A 14,624-nucleotide genomic window follows, 5' to 3' on the forward strand; every position below is an offset into this window, starting at 1 on the left:
AGTGACTGGTAAAATGAGCCTTTTGCTGCATGTAAATTTTTATTAAGCACTTATCATGTCTCAAGTTTCATACTAAGCTTTTGCCTGTGCTACCTTCTTTAATCTTTACAAAAGCTGTATCTCTGGTGCCACTTCTATCCCTACCTTTAAGGTGAGGAAACAGGAGCTGAGATATCCAGTAAGTCACTCATCTCAAGTCACAACTAAAGAGTTTCAGAGGCAGGATTTGAACCCAATCAGACTAGTACTATGAGCCTGACCTCTAAAGCACTAATCTGAGCCACTTAGAAAGTTGAGCTAGCACACCCTGAAAAGCCTTACAGTTCTTATGGCATCCCTGACTGTGGCGTTGCTCTCCTCGGACATATCAAAGACATTCATGTGCTATAATCAGGTGAGCCAATTTGATTTTTTTGCTTTTGCAACATGATTGAGCGACGGTTAGGTAGATGAAGAAACAATTGCGAGGGGCTCACCTGGTTATGGGCAAAATGAGACTCACACAGATGACCTGCTGCTGAGTGTTGCCACCACCAGAAGTCTTTAGAGCTGAGCTAAGTGACATACAAGTGACTGTGTCAAGGACACATAAAGGCTAAATATCTGCTCATCCTTGTGCATCCAAGTGAGACTGGCCTTTCTTGTTCAGCGTTCGCTGCTCTGGTACGAGAGCATATGGAATGTGAACCTCCTGTGCCCCACGATGGTGGAATGTCACCGCGGTCACACAGCCTGTCCACGGTGGAGTTCCTGCCAAGGCCAACCCATTACCATTTTTTCCTAAATATATTTTACCCTGTAGTCTGAGTTTCTTTTTTTTTTATCTACTCCAACCATGACTACAAAGCAAACCACATATTCTACGTGCGCTGTACGACTTATTACTTTTTAATAATGTAAATAGGTGAACAGAAGCATTATTGATCTTCAGTGTCTAGGCATTTAATCACTATTAATAATGTAAAAGGTTTTTATAAATATGTAAAAACAAGAGTACATTAAACTAAACGACAGCAGTAATTTGCAAAGCCAGACATTTCACCCACCGTCACTAATGGAGAAGCGCATTTAAAAAAACAAAATTTTACCAGAGTTGGTGCAACCGCTGACAGCAAGGTCTGGCCAAGCTCATTTGTCTATTTTGTAGCCATGAGAGGTTGATCCCCACATCAGCTCACGCCAAGCATCTACATCACAGGTCGCTGAATATCAGCCCACAGATGTATTTTGTTTGGCCCAAAAATTAGAAATTAGGAAATCTCATGTAAAAATCCAAATACCTCCCTTCTCTAGAAAATTCTCAGAGTGTAGCATCTCTGGGTTCATGGGCATGGCAGAGGTGGTCTGGAGAGAGGGCCAGATGCCCTTCAGTGTGGGATGTGACATGCTTCTCTGGGTCATTATTCACTATTTTCTCTTAACACTTGGTTCAGTTCCTTCACTTTTGGGGTCATGCTTGACCCTGCTGGCATTTGAGTTTGTAACCTCTGGACTAAACAGCTTCCACAGCTTTCCTTGGAAAGACCTCAAGTGTTTGTTGTATACTTTCTGATCTACTTTCCCTGAGAGTCTTTAAAAATGCAATCTGATCACTTAATTTTTGAAGCTTTATTATATTAGTTTAAATAGAGGAAAAAAACTGAACATAAACGAGAAATCCCATTAATGCAACATTATCCTCACCCTTACTTCAGTAAGTACCTGTGTGCACCTGGTGAATAAGTTGCTGTATACTCTGCTTCACACCTAAGGCTAACAAACTCCCTTGTGGCAGTAGATCTTAACCTCTTGTATTTTATGTCCCACCAATCGTGACATCAGATAATCCAGCTGGTGCAATAGAAACAAAAAGTCCACTTTCTATGAAGAGGATGTATGTGTTGAAAGGCATTTGACTATTCGTACGTGTCAAGAGCAACTTAAAGGTCTAAAACTTTGCAGCGATGCTGCTGAGTGCAATCATGGCTGTCTCTTGTGCCCAGGCCTCATGAAATGCCTACTCTTAGTTGCAATGTTTCAATGTTGAGACCAAATTTAGTCCAGCACTGAGGACATAATAGCACTGATAATAGCCTATAAAATGAGGAAGTTAAACAAGATGATGTTTCTTCTAGCTCTTTCTATGAAGTTTGTTTTATTTCAATGTCTTGCTCCATACTGGGATACACATATAATATTAGTGCTGATTTGTTCTCATCACTAATCTTTTTTTTAAAGATTTATTTATTTATGTATACAAGAACTGGGGTATAGGCCAGAGGTTTGGGGGGGGAGGCGGTGAGAGGATTTACCAGAGACAGGTGGGGAACAGAACAGGCAGATTGACTGAAATACACTGCTGAGGGGAGCAGCGGGCAAGACAGGAGAGGTCTGCTGCACAATGTGGGTAGCTCCCTGGGTGGGGATCGAACTCATGCTGCAGTGCCTGAGGATACCTTCATAGGCTGCGTCTTAACCCCTTGCACCACCAGGGAGGCCCTCATTACTAAATCTTAAGTTGAGTGAGGACAATCATCAAGTCTGATTTGTTCTCTCCTTGTTTCATTCATTGCTACTCCAAAACATAATAGATTAAAACAACCTGTTATTATATTTCATGATTGGGTGGGTCAGAAATTCAGGCAGGTTATTGCCAGGATGTCTTGTCTCCATGTTGGGCTCTCAGCTGGGATAACTCAAATAGCCAGGGGCTGGAGCAGCTATCTGGCAGCTGGTAATCTCTACCTACAGCCTCTCCGCCTGGGCTTCCTATTGGCATGGCAGCTGGCCTGTGGTTTGTCAGAATTCTTATAATGGTGGCTCAGGGCTCCTCCAGCGAGTGTTCCAAGAAACAGGAAATAGAAGATGGCAGTCTGTTAATGCCTGGGTTCCAGAAATTGTAACGGTGCCACTTGTGTTATATATTGTGAAAGCAACACACAAGCTTGTTTGCATTCACAAGAAGGGACATAAATCCCACCTCATGATAAGAGACATAGCATAGGATTTGTGGCCCTCTTTAATCTACTATACTGCTATATCCCCAGATTCTGTACCAGGTAACACAGTGCCTGGTAGAAAGTAGGCAAAAAATGAGTGAGTGGGTAAGTGGCTGAGTTGTAGAGATATTGAAGTACTCTTCTCTTATTTGCTAATGAAAAACTCATTTTGGTTGCCTCGAACACACAGACAATATTAGGACCTGAAATAAGTCAATTCCCAAATGTAGAACCAGCCTAAAGGTAAGATTACTGTTCTCCAAATAGCACAGGAACAAATTCATAAAAGAGGAAATGATTATATAACGATAGCAAAGTAATTACTTTTTTTTAAACTTAAGAGACAATCCACCACTGTCAGAGTCTGCCCATAATTGACATCATTTATAACATTGTATAAACATCAATAGTTCTCTCTGCCTTCAAAGGGCGAGATAATCAAAATTTAGAACCAAGAAGAAATTAGAAAGTAAGGAGCAGCTTCAGGAAGTTGGTAGGAAGACTGCTGTCAACTGGCCCCTTTAGTATGCGTCATTCCATCTCATGAGAAAACCAGAGATAAGTGCCCAAAACAAATAGAGGTACTACAAATGCCTTGAGCATGGAATTCTTGGCAAATTTTTCACTTACACAAGCCCTCCTCCTCTTTTACTACACCCAACTCTATAATAAAATCTTGATTCGTGCTCCTGATTATTCATGATACCTGGTAATGGTCATAATTACTTATACTATTTAATAAAACATGCCCTCCTGTACTGGGAATTTAAACCATTTGAAATCCTGTGAATGGCAAAAGAAGTTATTGAATCAAGACTGAGATTAAGCAAAGGGTTGCAGGAAGACAGCCATCGCTGCAAAAGCTGAGACCAGGACTGAAGAATAACCATACTTGACAAATACTGATTACTGTTTTATAAAAATATGTATTTTATTGAAATATTGATATTTCCAGAGAAGCTGAGGACATTACATTCTTCTAAAAAAGCTATCAAAATCTTCTGCCATCTCCAATGTGATATACTAGCTTGATGTCAACTTGTTTTAAGTGACGAGGATATGTATTTACTCAACAGATATTTCTCAAGTAGCCACAATGTGCCAGGAACTATGCAGATGGAGGTAAACAGAAGAAACACAGTCCTCTTATTCACAGAATTCCCCTTACATTCTAATATGGAGGTAGTCAAAACATCAAGGAAATATATGGATAATTAAATTAATTACAAATTACAGTACATTCTGTGAATGATGAAACATTAGGTTTCTAAGGGAACTTGGAGTTCATGGACTCAGGGGCTCAAATTCAATTGCTTTGATATGGCAGACAGGTACCCAAAATGGATAGAGGACAAGAGGTATTCTAAGCAATAAACAAAGTCACGTAACAATTACAGAAGTGAGACTGACCTTGACAGTTTCAGCAATAATTCAGAAATGGGGCTAATTGACTCAGATGAGCATGAGAGCTGCTTAAATTGACACACACAGGAGACCCAAGAAAAATACAAAACTGATTTAGACGGTGAGTAGCTTAACTGTTTGCAAGAAGTTTTATCCTTTGACATTTGGGGCTATAAATAATTTTTTCTTCAATTTAAAATGTTTGTATTACACAAATGAATTCAAGGGAAGAAATAATCAATCTTAAAAAAGATTCCCATTCCCATTAACCACACTTTGACATCATTTATAATGATAGATTCTACGGTTTCTTTCAAGATAATCCATATTGGGAAAGATTAATCATTTCACTTTTGAGATTTATGAACATTGTAATGTTTACTTGGTTCATTTATTCATTCAGCGATGGGCACTGACCTAGGCTCTGGGCTACAGCAGACAAAGTGCCTTCCTCCAGAGAATCTAGCGAGAAAGACTGACAATAAGAAAAAAAGTAACTGTCAGGTAGGCATAAGCACCGTCTAGTGAAATAAAGCAGGGTGTGCTACAGAAAGTGACCATTTTAGACAGAATGGTCTAGAAACGCCTCTTTGAGGAAGTGACACTGGAGCAGGAACCTCACAGCATTCGTCTAAATGTTAGAAGATCTTAGCCTGAATATTTCCTGTCACCAGGAGGATTTTCATACAAACCAGAACCTGGAAGTGCCTTTTAGGAGTCCAGTGAATGATGGTTCAGCAGCATATGTGAAATGGAGAGGTAAAACAAACTTTCTCAAGGAATTACTACATACTAGTTACCGTACTAGGCTTTACTCATAGACAGCATGCCTGTCCTGCAGAAATCCATTGAGAAAATTTGAATGTGTCAGACAAAATGAATAGTTTCTAGAAAGAGAAATTGACAATAGCCCTAAACTGTTTAGTCATAAACGTTTCCTTAGAAATAGCAGATCGTTATCAATGACAGTGGGACCTAAAAGCAAACATATAGAGACTGCTTACTGATTTGGAATAATGAAAAACAAGGAGGTGAGGAAAGCTTATGGTTTAGAATATTTATGAGGAAATACAATGTTATTATAGCATTTGAGCACTCGTAGAATTAGCATTCACAGTTTCACCTGGAAAGGTAACCCCCAGAAGGTCTATCACATAATCATTTATAAATTTGCTGAGGTACAAATTGAATTCATATGCTTCATGTTTCACTTTTTCATGAAACCTGCTGGTCGAGGACCTCCAAGTCTATTTGCTAATGGCAAATTTTTTAAATCCAGGAACATGAGAAATATTATACCAGGTAGACAATGAGGGTTGATAAATACATAATGCAATAATTGCTGAATAAATTGAATAAGCTGAGGACTGGAAGACGCTCTTCCTAAGGCATCAGCATCTGCAAATTTATCTTCTCTTCACCTTTCTTTGTAAAGGGAGGCACTGCATGTTACCTGGCCACATTTGGAAAAGGAATCCCAGTGTAGCTTGGCTCGGCCATGTTCCCGGTGACTGTGTCTTCCTGTGTTGCTTTTCCTGAGCAAACTCCTTTGCTTATCACTTCTGCACTTCTCCTAAATGGGAAGACTGTTGCTACTTGCAAATAAAGCACTTTGATCTCGTTTATGTGAAAAGTGCTATGTGTGTGAAGATGGGATCTCCTGACTTTCAGACAACTATTTTGCCTAATGCTAAAGTTCAGGAAACACATGTTCAAGACACGTTTACAAAAAGTACGAAGTGCTGAGGATTCCAAGATTTATAGTGCTGACTAGCTCCTGAAATCAGCAGTCAACACCTAAAGGTACCAAAAAGAAAGAACGTGTGAGTTTCATTTCTTGGTCAAAGAAGAATAAAAAGAAATCAGAACACAAATCTTCAAAAAGCTGTCTGATTTATTATTTATGATATTTCGAAACTCAGATGTTCTGAGATGCTAATTGTGATTAGTATACCAGTAGCTATGCACAGCATAGCTCAGTGCACAGAGGTGCTTTTCTAATATTTTGTCTATCTTACCGCCCAATTAGGATTAAAATTTGAAAGGCTCAAATCCTTATTACCTTCTTCTCAGCCGTACTGCTTGATTGCTGCTTGCAGTGACTCTAGCTGGTTCTGCATCTAGGTATGTCCCTAGAAGGTACAGAGTAAATGCAAGTTTGGGGAGAAAGAACCAATGACATATTGCAGCTTCTTCTCTTCACTACATACCCCACACATAGAAAGTGCTCTGCAGTTGCTAAATGTCTGTAGGTAATGATGTTCTGTGGATGGCGTCATCTTAGTAGGCGAGCACTTTAAAATCCAGGTCAAGAGGCCCCCAGCACTCCACCGCTTACAAGGTGTATTTTCTTGAGCAAAGTTTTCTTTTTTAATTTCTCTGAATCTATTCCCTCATTTTAAAAACAGGGCTCATAGTTGCACCTCCTCAGGGTTATATAAATATTAAGTGAAATAAGATCAGGAAAGTGCCTGGCATAATACCTGACTCCTAGTAAGTACTTACTAAATATTTTATTTATGCAAATATATGTAATAATATTATATATACATTAGGGCCTCCCCTGGTGGCTCAGCGGTTTAGCGCTGGGCTGCGAAGCTGCCCGCAGCCTCTGCAGCGCCGGTTCAATCCCGGCCACCGGCGAGGGTCCCACATGGCGCGCAGACTCTTCTGCCGCCCGCTGCTCCCCTCAGCAGTGTACTTCGTCACTCTGTTCTGCTCTCCACTCTGGCTCTGGTGAATTCTCTCACCCTCCCGTGCTTCTGACTATACCCAGTGCTTGTATAAATAAATAAATAAATAAATAAATCTTTAAACATATATATATATATACATTTATTCCATATAATATATGATGTGTAAATATATTTACTCACATGCATATAACAAAAATCAGGATACATAATAGAATAAAATTCAAAAGGTCTGATTCAAAAAGCAATCATTTTCCTGGGTGATTTTATTGTTATGGCATCTTGGAGAGGTGATTAGAGCTAGGAAAGGGAAGACCTGTTATTCTCACTTTCCATGAGGTATAAATGAGGCTGAGAGTACTTCTGTTTCTTAGGAAAGTCGCAACAATCATCCCCAGCAAGCCAGCGCTAGAGCTGCTAGTCCACACTTTTTCCTCCAAGGAGGGAGGGAGGGCAGAATCCATGGTCTGACGCCCGCCAACAAGACAAACTTACCTTCTATTTAATGACCGTCCATTATTTGAAAGGCGGATTCGCAGTGAAGGGATAGGAACTGTTAATGAGGTTAATAAAACTCCGCAAGGCTGATTACAAAGATAAACCACTTGAGTAATGTGTAGAACAGGGGGAAAAAAATAAACAAACAAAAAACTTTCCAGAGTTGCAAGGGCTTATAGGACAAATATTTCAGGATTCAAATTCTGGACAAAAATAATCATGTGTCTAAATGAAGCAAACTGGCACTTACGCAGCCCTGAAAATATGACTGTGTCGTCAGTTTTCTTATTGCTTCAAAACACTTGATCTTTTTCCCATTACTTTGGGGATCTCAGGCATCCAAAGCAAGCCTACTTTTGACAAGCAATTACCAGGGCAGATGGGAAAATAGCCACCCTACCTCAGGGTGACTGCCCCCATTTTGTTTTACTTGAAACATCACTAGCCATGAGGAAAATAATTCTGCTTAAAAAGCTATCTGCATTTTCAATAGCACCACCTTTTCCAGAGTCCTAGAATGTTGATGGCTAATGCTCCCAGCTGCTTTTAATGTTACCCATTTGGTACGTATTATTTATTTGGACTAGTGACCGATTGAGGAGGATTAAATCAGCCTGCTATATTTAAGTAAAGACTAATGAGATTTTATTGGATTTGCAAATGAACATTCACTGCATTTGCATTTTCAGAACATGAAAACAGGTTTATGCTCTAACATTAAATGTTTTCATGGTGCTGTACCAACTTAGATAACATATATCAAAAAAACCAGCACATGTTGTTTGAAACGCCCCCAAATATCTGAATATTAGAACCCTGAAATGTACTTAAATTATGAAATACCTAATTGGCATTATATGGTAATATATAAAGGAAAAATGGAGTTAGTGCTCATAAATTAAGCATTTGAAGGAGGACTATTCACTCATTCTTCCCGTTCACAAAAGGTACTATTGAATTCCCTGGAGTAGTCAATTATCAAACAAAACTCTCGTCATAAGAAAGTCGTGGGCCTCCCCGGTGGCGCAGCGGTTGAGCGCTGGGTTGCGAAGCTGCGCGCGGCCTCTGCGGCGCCGGTTCGATCCCCGGCTGCTCCCCGGCCACCGGAGGAGGGTCCCACATGGCGCGCAGACCTCTCCTGCCGCCCGCTGCTCCCTCAGCAGTGTACTTCGGTCCTTCTGCCTGCTCTGCTCCCCGCTCTGGCTCTGGTGAATTCTCTCGCCCTCCCGCGCTTCTGACTGTACCCAGTGCATGTATAAACAAAACAAACAAAGAAACCAGCAAACAAATAAATAAAGCATGCCTCTATAAAAAAAAAAAAAAAAAAAAAAAAAAAGAAAGTCGTAATGCTCGATCCAGAATGCTGGCTTCTGTTAAGTGAACAGTAAGGCATCTGTCACAAAGGAATCTTAAAGTAGTCCCGAAACCCTTGAAGCAGTTCTGTGAGGGTAGGTTGCAAGTATCTTACTACTTCATATAAAAAATATTTGAGTTGAAATCCTGTGAAGCTTTCTTGAGCACATGCTGGGTTCAGCAGGCACTGAGAAGGATGCAGAGAGGAAAATCACACAGCCCTTATCCTGGAGTGACTATCTATCTATAGGAAAGACAAACAGATCTATAACTTGCAGCCAAGTGCAATAACACGGATCTGAACACTGTATAATGAGAATAATAGGGACCGGGAAGAAACTGACACTTACTTAGGACAGATAAATCAGGTTAAAATCTTTCCATTTTATATTCTCTGGATTTGAAGGGACCCCATAGTTCATCTTATAGTGCAATCACCACTGTGTCATGACAGTTTCAACCTGACTCCACAAACTATACCTGCAGCAAACAAGTTATTTTGCAGAGGTTTATATGGAAAAGCTTCACTGTTCCTAATGGTAAGATTGTGAACCAGTTGGTGACTGCTGCCTTTATGTAGTTACTCCTCTGTCTCTCTCTTCACACACCTTCATTGGATGAGTATGTACTGATCTTACTTCCTCTGAAGCACTGGCTCTCGAAAGTTCAGTCTTTAGAAGCATCACCGTCATTTGGGAACCTGTTAGAAATGCACATTCTCGGGCCCCACTGCAGACCTGATTGCTAATTCTGGAGGTGGGGTCCAATAATCTGTTTTCACAAGCCCTCCAGATAATTCTGGTGATTCAACTTTGAGAACCACTGGTCTATATGAGAGAAAAATTATCTGAAAGGACCAATATCACCGTGCCAAAATTACACACTAAAGAGAAAATGCTGTATTCAGATAATAGGGTAGATAATAAATAATAGGGAATCACTAGTCCTTTGTCCCAGAGGTATTTGCATTCCAACAGGGTCCCCAGAAGCAGCCCAAAAGATATAAGCTACAACTATGGAACTTTAAGTTATCATAACCTCATGGACAAGATGTCAGGAGAACATGGAACCACATGTCACGTGTCCCCTGGAGACTTGAACCATAGCTGAATTTTCAAGGCAGGAGTCCAACGCTAGCGAGCAAAGGATTCATATGGCCTCTTCCTGCCCAGTCCTTCTCAATGCTATCTCTTCACCAGAGCTGTCAGCTGTGGAAAGGATTTCATCTATTCCTATGGAGAAATAACCTGCCCACCTGCTGCTAGATCCCCTGCTGGCCAGGCCCTTCATTTTGAATGTTACCCTTCAAAGGTTGCTTAGACTCATGTTAGCAACAAAAGCAATAGCACTAACTTCCCTTGCCCCACGCCTCATTTTCCTTACGAAAGATTTTAATCAGAAATACAATGCAGTAAATTACATCTTCTTTCAGCAATTTCATTCCGGCCTTGTTTTTCAAACCAACTTTTGTGCTTGAGGTTAATGTTTTTGCCTGAGGTGTTGAATGAATATTGGAAATTTGACACAGAAGACAAAAGACAACAAATAAGGGAAGAGGAGAAAGGAACCAAGAGTTTATTGAAAGCTAGGGATAATTTGACTAGGCCAAGAAAATGGCAAATACAGAATGAATTAGATCTTTTGCATCAGGACTGTCTAACAAGCAGCTTGTTAGTTAAATAAGGCTCTCAGTAAAGCATATTCTGCTTTGCATTTCCCAAGATGCCCTGTTCTGCAGTACAAACTACAAACAACTAGAGGATTCAGCATTTAGTTAAAGGGAGAAGCAAATTCCTTTGGGGTTGCTGCTCTAGCATAGTGACAGCAGGTAGCAGCTTGGTAGCAGCCTGTATTCTTCAAGGACCAAGAAAAGAGACATTTGTGAGGGGTGATCTTCCCCATGGATGTTTTTAAAGTCACACTGGACATGCCCATCTCAGCTCAAGTTACCTTGCTCTCATCTGCAGCAATAGGGAGTGGTTCTTGCTTTTAAGGTTCAAGGAAGCATAGCATCCCATCTCTGCGACTCAAAGGAAAGCCCCAGGCAAAAATGGAAAAACCTGTTAGGATCTGCCACTGAGAGTACATCAACAAACACACACATAAAACGGTCACACTAGACACATATCTACTATACACTGTTGCAGAACCAACTTCAGGACAGTTCAGACAGTATATTCTATCATCTGGTTTGAAAAGTTCAGAAGAGTACTGTATGTTAATTGAAAAAATTTCCAGCAAAGACAGGTCCTTGAAGGATTAGAATGCACACTGAGGGTAGTTTTGATGTAGCAAAAACTTAAATCTCAAGGATTTTCCCCAAGACAGACCATGGATAGGTCAAGTATGGCTGTCTCATTTAGATGGTTATTTAAAGAAGCCAGATACTCTCTAGGGAAGGAAACAGGGAGGCACCACAATGGGGTTGACAAAAATACAGAAAATGGGACTGTGGTACACCAAAGACAGACCTCCACTATGTCAGCAAGGATCTAACCTCAGGAAAAGATGCCTTGGCTATGAGAAGCGTAATCAGAACAGATTGTATAAATGAGGGAGATTTTAATGACTGTATGAATCAGGAAAAACAAAGCAGAAATAGAGCTATAGTCTACAAGTAGGAAGAAAATGAGTTTGGAAGCTAAGGGTGCACAAAATGGCAGCTGAGCTGAATGATGTGGCCATCTGAGGAGAGTTTGCCTAGGTTTCTGTATATATTGCCAATCAAGATTAATGCAAATTTAAAAAGAATACTTTAGGGCTGTCTCAAAATTCAGACAACTTACACTGACACAGGCTGACTGATATTGGCCAGAGATTATAGTAAGTACTAGTAATCCAAGAGTAAAAGGAACTCTGAGTTATTCTTATGAAAAATGGATGGCATGGGGTGTGTAAATAATGGGAGCAAATGCAGCAAGATACAGGGAATCTTAGAACATTTAAAGTATAATACATTACAAAGAGAGTTCAATGCTGATAAATGTAGAATAATAAGTTTTATGGGACTTTATCATATGCTGTAAATTGGTGTGGATCATAAAATATGAGGAATAAAGAAATAGGGGAGTTGAAAGGGAAGTCTGAGCATTATTTATGAATGATGAAGAGTGAAATGAATGAAAAGAAGAACAGGTAGACAATGTCTTGAATAATGATGACTTTGATGAGTCATTATCACACAAATCTGTGTGCTTCATAAAATATGAGGAATATTAAAGAGCACGAGAGTCAAAAGACAAGTCTACTCAGAATGAGATACAGAATGAAGGAAGAGAGGAATGCAAGAGAAATACACAGAATAATGATGACTTTTATGAGGCTTTCACTCACCAGCCTGGATCCTTCATAAATATAAGCTGTGTAGAAAATAAAAGAGCAGCAGAGAGAAGAGACAGGTCTGTGTCGGTCATAAAATATGAGCAAATAATGCCAACTAGCTTGACAAAATAAAAACAAAAATAATTGAGCCTAGTACAGCTGTGGGAAGACACAATGTCTAGATTAATGTGAACAAATAAAATTTGTGAATGTAGAATTGTCCTGCCAATAGGGCGAGAATCAGTGACCACCTACATAGGTATTATTAATCCAAAGGCCACCTTTTGAACTGGTAGAGGCTTGGCAAATGCATAATCACCCCCTGCCATACCCCCAAAAGCCATCAGCACTTAGGGCTCAGGAAGCAGTGTTTGATTTTCTAATCAAAGATTTGAAACATTTGGCCTTTCTAACACACAGTCTCTTCTCAGTCCCTCTGGCTCCAGTCCCTATATAGTTTGCAGATTTTCTGTTTGTTTCTACTTAATCTATACCCAGCTTGTCAAATTTTGCTTTGTAAAGACCTTCAAAAGGTTACTGTATAAAACTAGAGACATCCTTTTATTTTCATACCTTGTTACATTGGACTGAGAACCGGGGACCAGATTTGACAGGATTAGTTCAAAATCCAAAACTCAATGACTTTCAAATGTCTTCTCTATTAGAACAGATGGAATTTCAAAATCTCAAGATTTTGTGATCTCCCCAAAAGAGACTGGGGGAATTAGACAAGGCAAAGCAGGTGCCAATTTCCATTGCATGCCATTCAGAACCATGATTTGCAGAATTCATAAAGTGGACAGCTCATTGGAAAGGAGAAAGCTGCTGCTGATCTTTGTCAGAACTAAGAATGTTGTTGGTCTGAGAGCTCAATATACAAAAACATTAGTGGCAACAATTATACTAGAATACCTCTATGTATGACTTACTGGCTTCTAGTTTGTGTTAGGGGTAGGTAATGCAAGATAAATCCTATTAGCATAAGTCATATCCAATTCCTCCAATTGTCATAGAATTTGATAATGAAGTTATTGGCTATAACATACAAACTTTGCCTGGTAACCATATTGACTTTTCGGAGACTTTTTTTCTCTTTCTAGAATGATCTTTGTGACCATGAGCCTTTAGATCCATTGCCTCAACTTGCTGATTCTATTTGAAGAATTTGTAATGCCACAGTAGAATAATTATGCTTACTTTGCAAAGTCATGTTTGCCTAAATAACATGGCCCCTTTTTAATCCACGATTAAAGTTCCCTGGATAACTGGACTCCCACTTGGAGAAAGAAATGACATCGATGCCCTAGGAAAAGTCATTGATCTTGCCCAACCTTTCCCAGTCTTACCAGCTCCAGTTGTAAAATGCACATTTTAGAGCTCGGTACATTCTAGAAACTAGGATTGGACTCTGGTGAAAAAACACCCCTCCCTCCACATCCTCCAGGTGCCCACAATAACAACAGACCAGTGACAAATCTTTGCTTGGGATTTGCCCTGGGCCCTCTTCTTAACCACTGAGCTCCTAAAATTTGTAACAATTTGTCATCCAGGCTAGTGCTGACAGTATACATGTTTGAGCGAACCATGTCCCTGGGAGACAGCCCTATTTAGGAGCTAGTTTAATGGAATCCCAGTCTTTGTCACAGACAAAACTCATTTATTTAAAAGGAAAATCTCCTTAAATGTTTTATTTAAATTAGAGAGCAGAGAAAGGGATCATGTCCCTTTTGCAGACTTTAATTCTTAAAATTCATCCAACTAAGCTTATTTTTTAGTTTGTTTTTGTTTTTATTGTTTTTACAGAAAAGTCAGTTGGACAATATGTATCAAGAGCCCTAAAAACGTTCACACTTAAGTATGTAAAGATATAGGAAATTCACACAACAAAGTTATATTGCTGATTACATCAGGCGAAAAGACCAGAAACTGGGAGGGAGGTATTTGGCAAGGACTTGAATCAAATCTACAATGTAGTTATGTGTTAACACATATAATTAATTTAAATTTTAAAAAGAGAAAAATATCCTTCCCCACCTAGGACTATCTCCCAAGAAATTTAATACAGAAGAAAACTGAGAAACAACAAAAGGTCCTAAGATAAGGAAAGAACTTTAAGTTATTGGATACAATTTGAAGCATTTATTATATAAGTATATAAATATATATGTAAGTGTATATTAATGTATTACATAATGACAAAATTTTATAATAAGGACTTTCTAATTACATCGGACAATGTTAATAATATACTGTTAATTTAGAAATATCAGGATACAGAATTAGAGCATAATCCCAATTTTAATGGGTAGAAAATATTCTTTCCCCAAGATGCTACTAGGCGTTACCACTGGTTTGTGAAGTTTTCTTTCTTATATTT

At 39.4% G+C, this 14,624-nt stretch overlaps 1 protein-coding gene across 3 annotated transcripts in view; it reads left to right on the forward strand.

Moving 5' to 3' along the window:
• TENM1 (teneurin transmembrane protein 1) overlaps positions 1–14,624 on the forward strand; it is a 734,894-nt gene that overhangs the window by 577,971 nt on the left and 142,299 nt on the right. The window lies entirely within an intron of this gene.

The sequence above is a fragment of the Talpa occidentalis genome, unplaced genomic scaffold (assembly GCF_014898055.3).
Source record: "Talpa occidentalis isolate TD23 unplaced genomic scaffold, MPIMG_talOcc4v2.1 talOcc4.15, whole genome shotgun sequence".
NCBI classification, from domain to species: domain Eukaryota; kingdom Metazoa; phylum Chordata; class Mammalia; order Eulipotyphla; family Talpidae; genus Talpa; species Talpa occidentalis.